This window comes from Lactuca saligna, chromosome 3 (assembly GCF_052625555.1).
Source record: "Lactuca saligna cultivar CGN05327 chromosome 3, ASM5262555v1, whole genome shotgun sequence".
In the NCBI taxonomy this organism is placed as follows: Eukaryota; Viridiplantae; Streptophyta; class Magnoliopsida; order Asterales; family Asteraceae; genus Lactuca; species Lactuca saligna.
Window position 1 is genome coordinate 209,740,761 of NC_136419.1, and position 6,280 is coordinate 209,747,040.

At 40.4% G+C, this 6,280-nt stretch overlaps 1 non-coding gene across 1 annotated transcript; it reads left to right on the forward strand.

Annotated features, from left to right (window-relative positions):
• Positions 1-4,586: 4,586 nt before the first annotated feature.
• Positions 4,587-4,693, forward strand: LOC145038191 (small nucleolar RNA R71). The gene has a single exon (XR_013679253.1). It is a non-coding gene; the product is annotated as a small nucleolar RNA R71 (small nucleolar RNA).
• Positions 4,694-6,280: the final 1,587 nt, after the last annotated feature.

The following is a 6,280-nucleotide window of genomic DNA, read 5'->3' on the forward strand; positions in this document are numbered from 1 at the left end:
GCTTTAGTCATGAATTGAAGAGCAACACTTTTTGGCCTTCATAAATTTCTTTATCTTTAATCCTTTTTTCATGCCACATCTTGGTCTTCTCTTTATACAGCCATGAACTAGAGTATGCATCATTCCTTAGCTCTTCAAGAGCATTCATTTTCATCAACCGGTTGCTCTTTAGTTCCTCCATGTTGAAGTTACACCTCTTTAAAGCCCAAAACGCCTTATGCTCTAGCTCTATCGGTAAATGGCATTGCTTTCCATAAACTAACCTATATGGTGTAGTACCAATAGGTGTTTTGAAAGTTGTACGAAAATCCCATAGTGCATTCCTTGCGGTTGCTCCCCACCGATTTCTCCAAAATTCGCTTTAAGGCTCGATTTGTCACTTCGGTTTGTCCACTAGTTTGTGGATGGTATGATGTGGAAAACTTATGGGTAACCCCATATTTCTTTAACACCTTTTCCAATTGGTCATTGGCAAAATGTGTGCGTCGGTCACTTATAAGGGCTTTCGGGACTCCAAAACGTGAAAATAATTTCTTTAAAAACCGCACCACTACCCGACCGTCATTTGTTGGTAACTCTTTTGCCTCCGCCCATTTGGATACATAATCAACCGCCACTAATATGTATTTGTTTCCTTTGGACATGGGAAATGGTCCCATGAAGTCAATTCCCCACACATCAAACACTTCGCACACTTGGATACTATGTTGTGGCATTTCATTGCGAGATGAAATGTTTCCCACTCTTTGACAAGCATCACATTCTTTGCCAAATTGGGCTGCATCTTTAAAAGTTGTGGGCCAATAGAACCCAATGTCAAAGATCTTCTTTGCAGTGTAGTGTGCTCCATGATGTCCACCCGTGGGCCCGCTATGACAATGCTCTAATATTTTCCGGCTTTCCTTCCCGAATACACATCTTCGTATGATCCCATCCGCACAGCTCCGGAAGAGGTATGGCTCGTCCCAAAAGTAATATTTTAATTCAGCAAAGAATTTCGTCTTTTGTTGAATGGTAAAATCTTTCGAGATGTATTTTGTAGCTAAATAATTAGCTATGTCTACGAACCATGGCTCTTCTCCCACTGTCACCATAATGTATTCGTCCGGGAAGTCGTCTCCAACTTTATCTTCTTGCAATTGCGGGTTCTCAAGCCTTGACAAGTGGTCAGCTGCTACATTCTCCATCCCCTTCTTGTCTCGTATCTCTATGTCAAATTCTTGAAGAAGCAGCACCCATCGTATCAGTCTTGGCTTAGCATCCTGTTTGGAAAACAAATACTTGATAGCCGAGTGGTCAGTAAAAACAGTAGTTTTTGATAAAACCAAGTAAGGGCGGAATTTTTCAAAGGCATACACCACAGCTAATAACTCTTTTTCAGTGGTGGTGTAGTTTTCTTGGGCTGGGTTTAGAGTCTTGCTAGCATAATATATGGGTTGAAAGTGCTTATCAACCCTTTGACCAAGGACAGCTCCTAATGCATAGTCACTAGCATCACACATAATCTCAAAGGGTAAGTTCCAATTTGGTGCAATAATGATCGGGGCATTAGTTAGTTTTTCCTTTAAAAATTCAAATGCCTCTAAACACTCTTTAGTAAAATTAAATGGTGCATCTTTTAGTAGTAATTGTGTTAGAGGTCTAGTTATTTTGGAAAAATCTTTTATGAAATGCCGGTAAAAACCTACGTGTCCTAGAAAACTCCTAATGCCCTTCACATTAGTTGGTGAGGGTAATTTGGCAATGGTGTCAATCTTTGCCCGATCCACTTCAATTCCCTTTTTGGAAACCTTGTGGCCGAAAACTATACCCTCCTTGACCATAAAGTGACATTTCTCCCAATTGAGGACCAAGTCGGTTTTTTCACACCTAGCAAGCATTAAGTCAAGATTTGTGAGACAATCATGGAAAGAAGATCCAAAAACGGAAAAGTCATCCATAAAAACTTCCATGAATTTTTCCACCATATCGTGGAATATAGCTGTCATACACCTTTGAAAAGTCGTGGGTGCATTGAATAACCCAAAAGGCATGCGTCTACAAGCAAAAGTCCCACTTGGGCAAGTGAATGTGGTCTTTTCTTGGTCCATTGGGTCTATGGGTATTTGAAAATAACCAGAGAATCCATCTAGAAAGCAATAATAGCTATGGCCCGATAGTCTTTCTAACATTTGATCAATAAAGGGTAAGGGAAAATGGTCTTTATGAGTGGCATCGTTTAGCTTTCGATAATCGATGCACACTCTCCAAACGGTTACCGTTCGTGTCAGAATTAGCTCGCTCTTTTCATTGGTTATGACTGTCATCCCTCCTTTCTTGGGTATCACTTGGACCGGACTCACCCATGGACTGTCGGAAATGGAATAAATAATTCCTACATCTAAGAGTTTGACCACTTCCTTCTTGACTACTTCTTGCATGTTCGGGTTCAACCTTCTTTGGTGCTGTACAACCGGCTTTGCTCCTTCTTCCAGATTGATCTTGTGGGAGCAATAGGATGGGCTTATTCCCTTGATGTTGGTGATGCTCCATGCTATGGCCCGTTTTCGCTTTAACACTTGCACGAGCTCTTCCTTTTCAGAATTGGATAGGTCAAATGCTATAATTACTGGCTTTTGGTTGCCTTCTTCAAGAAAAGCATACTCCAAATGTTCTGGTAAAGTTTTGAGCTCCGTTTCTTTGTTCTGAGTGCTGGACTCGCCGAGTGCAGGTAGGGTACTCGGCGAGTTTGTGACTGTATTCACGACTTCTGACTTTTCTTCATAGGAACTCAGCGAGTAGATCGGTCCTACTCGGCGAGTAGGACTGTCAGTTTGTTTCACCAATTCTTCATACTCTGCTTCTTCCAACAGTCTTTCAGTTTCCATTAAGTCTTTTTCTGGATCAAATGCTTCATCATAAGCTGTAAACTTGCTGGAATCTTCACTTATGTCTTCCTCTAATAATTCATCAAGCATATTGATTGAGAATATCGTTTCGTCACTGCTCCTAGAATACTTCATAGCTTGGTCTACCCCGAATGTGACTGAATCTTCTCCTACCCGCAAGGTGAGCTTTGAGTCCCTTATGTCTACTATAGCGCTTGCCGTGTTGAGGAAGGGCCTTCCAAGGATGATTGGAACTTGTGGATCCGCCTCCATGTCTAGAATGATGAAATCAACGGGAAAGACAAATTTTTCCACCTTCACTAGTAAGTCTTCGCATATGCCTCTTAGGAAGGTGACTGTCTTGTTTGCCAAGTGTATTGCCATGCGAATTGGCCTTAGCGTTGGGAGATCCAGCTTCTTAAAGAATGAGTATGGAATTAGGTTCACACTTGCTCCCGAATCAGCTAAGGCATGAATAGCAGCAAAGTTGCCGAATTAGCAAGGTAAAGTCAAACTCGCCGGATCACCTTTCTTCTTTGGTAGCTTATTTAGCATAGCAGCATAGCAGTTTTCATTGAGTACTACCTTCTTCACTTCTTCCATCTTCCTTCTATTGGTGAGAATTTCCTTAAGGAACTTTTCATATTTGGGCATTTGCATGACGGCTTCAATGAAGGGTATGTTGATTTGAAGAGTCTTGATATCATCTAGAAACTTCTGATACTCCTCTTCCTGCTTCTCCTTCTTAGCTCGGGCTGGGTATGGCATTGGAGGCTGGTAAGGCTTTTTAGGAACCTGCTCGTTGGTATTTAATGGTGTACTCACCGAGTCCATATGAGGTACTCGGCGAGTAGGACTGTTAGATTGTATATTTTGGTTTTCTGCTTGCGTTTCTGCCTCCTCCTTCTGTGAATCCTTGGATGCTTCAGTCCGAATAGGTGCCAGGGGAGTGATTATCTTCCCACTTCTTGTTGTGACTATGTTTATGTGCGCGCCTCGTGGGTTATTTTCAGTTTTGCTTGGAAGTTCGCCCGATGACCTTTGGTTAATTTGTTGAGCAAGTTGCCCAAGCTGTGTTTCTATATTGTGGATACATGCTTGCTGGTTCCTAAGCATGGTTCCTGTTTCTTGAATTGCAACATCATGATCACTATGTCTTTTTTCTGAGGCAGCTACAAATTTGGTGAGCATTTCTTCCAAGCTTGGCTTCCTTTCTTGCACCGGCTCCTCCTTTTGGTAGAACCCTCTCCCTTTTTGCCTATACCTGTCCTCCTTGGCTTTCTTGTACTCTTCATAAGGGAGCCACTCCTTCTTTTGTTTGGGCCAGTCTTCATCATATTGGTCTCCACTTGAATAACACACTTGCGCCTTCTTGTTGCCATTATCATCTAAATCGCAGTCTCTAGTGAGGTGAGGCCCATTGCAGTTTTCACAACCCACCCGAATAGCATGGATCGTTTGATCCATTTTATCCATTCTCCTATCCATGGTTTTTAGCATAGCCATGACCACGAATAAGTCTTCAGTAGCAGCATAAGCGGCTCCCCTAGTGACATCATGTCTAGGGTTGTGGTATTCTCTAGAGTGTTTAGAGAATTCTTCAATTAATTCTTGGATCATCGGGGGCAGCTTCTTTGTGAGCGGGCCTTGCGAGTTAGTAACTGGCTGGTTGTGACATTAACTCCGTCATAGAAGATGGAGACTTCTTGTTGGTTGTTTAGGTCATGGTGTAGGCATTTTCTTAGTAAGCTCTTGTACCTCTCCCATGCTTCATATAGCGACTCTCCGGCTTGTTGTTCAAAGTTAGCAATGGCCTTCTTCAGCTTGGCTATCTTGGAATGTGGGTAAAAGTGATCAATGAATTCTTTCTTCATCTTGGCCCAAGTGGTGACTGATACGGGAGGAAGTGACTTGAGCCAATCTTTTGCAGCACCTTTGAATGTCACCGGAAGCATACGAAGTAGTTGAGTCTCGCGGGGCACATTTGGAATATTGAAGTAATCAGCTACATCATTGACTTCATCCAAATGCTTGTAGGCATCTTCATGATCTTTTCCATAAAAAGGTATTTCTTTAAGTGAAGCTAGGATATGATCCTTTAGCTCGAAGGTAGCAGTCTCGGGAATTACGGGTTGCATAAGTTCCGGGCCAGTGTCGTCGCGCATCCTCTTCTTCCATTCTGAAAGCTAACTCTTCCTCGGACTCGGTTTCGTGCTCATATGTAGGCTCCTCTTCTTCCTCGGTCTCGTACTTGATATCTTCTTGAATTGGATCTTCGATTATCAAAGAGGCACTGGATGCTCCTGATTTGCTGCTCTTCTTTTTCCCAAAAACAGTCTTCAAATTGGACAAAGGTGACTTCTTTGGTGTACTTGAGCTCTCCACGTCCTTTCCTTAGTTCCTTTTAAATGCGGATTCGGGATCTTCAAACAGGGGTACCAGTGGGGTGTTTGATCCTCTGGTCATGAAAGTCCTGAAATAAATAGAATAAAAAAAACGTAAAAAGAACAAAAAAAATTTACCAAAAAAAATCGAAAATTAACTACTAAATAAGCTGGTACGCGACTCGGTGAGTATTAGTGTGATTTTGAAAAAACTTTAAACTTAATATTAAAACTAAAACAGATGCTAAAACCTAATTACTAAATACTAAATTGCAATAAATGAACTCTATGCAAGTAAACTCACACAAAGGATCGAAAAAATTAGGAATTAGATTAATTATTTAGAACCGTTCCCCGTCAACGACGCCAAAAACTTGATGTGTGTAAAATGCACTTCTTTTATCCCTACTTTTTATTAATAAATTTAGCACACAAAGGCAGTGAACCTGTCTTTTAGTGGTATAGTTTAATAAGTAAGGTGTCGAACTCAGCGAACGGAAAATTAAACTAATAACTAATTTTGACTAAATCAAATGAAAGTAAAAGGGTTTTCTTCTAGTTTTGCAATACTAGAAACTTAAGCACATTTAATTAACCAAATAACTAAAGCAAACAACTAATTCACCAAATTTGATAAAGATGTTTCTATTTAGGTTCAACCAATTCACTCCTATGGTTATTTGTATTTATGATAGATTAATTATTATTGGCTACCAATTATAGTGGTTAGGTTCATGTTCATTACTCCTAACCCTTAGACAATTAACTAATTTAAGCGGTGATCGAGTGTTTAAACTAATTAATTCCCTAGATTAATAATTTGCATTAAATAAGATTAGTAGTGGTCAATTAAGTTACTAATTCAATTAACCTCTTGTTTGACGGTTTCTCAAACAAGCTCACACATTAATCTTCCTATTGTCTTATTAATCTTAGTTTCATAATCATTACTCCTAAGCATATGGTTAAGTGTTCACATAGACAAATGAGGTTAACAACTAAGAGATGTTCATGCAGCCTAATTGTCTT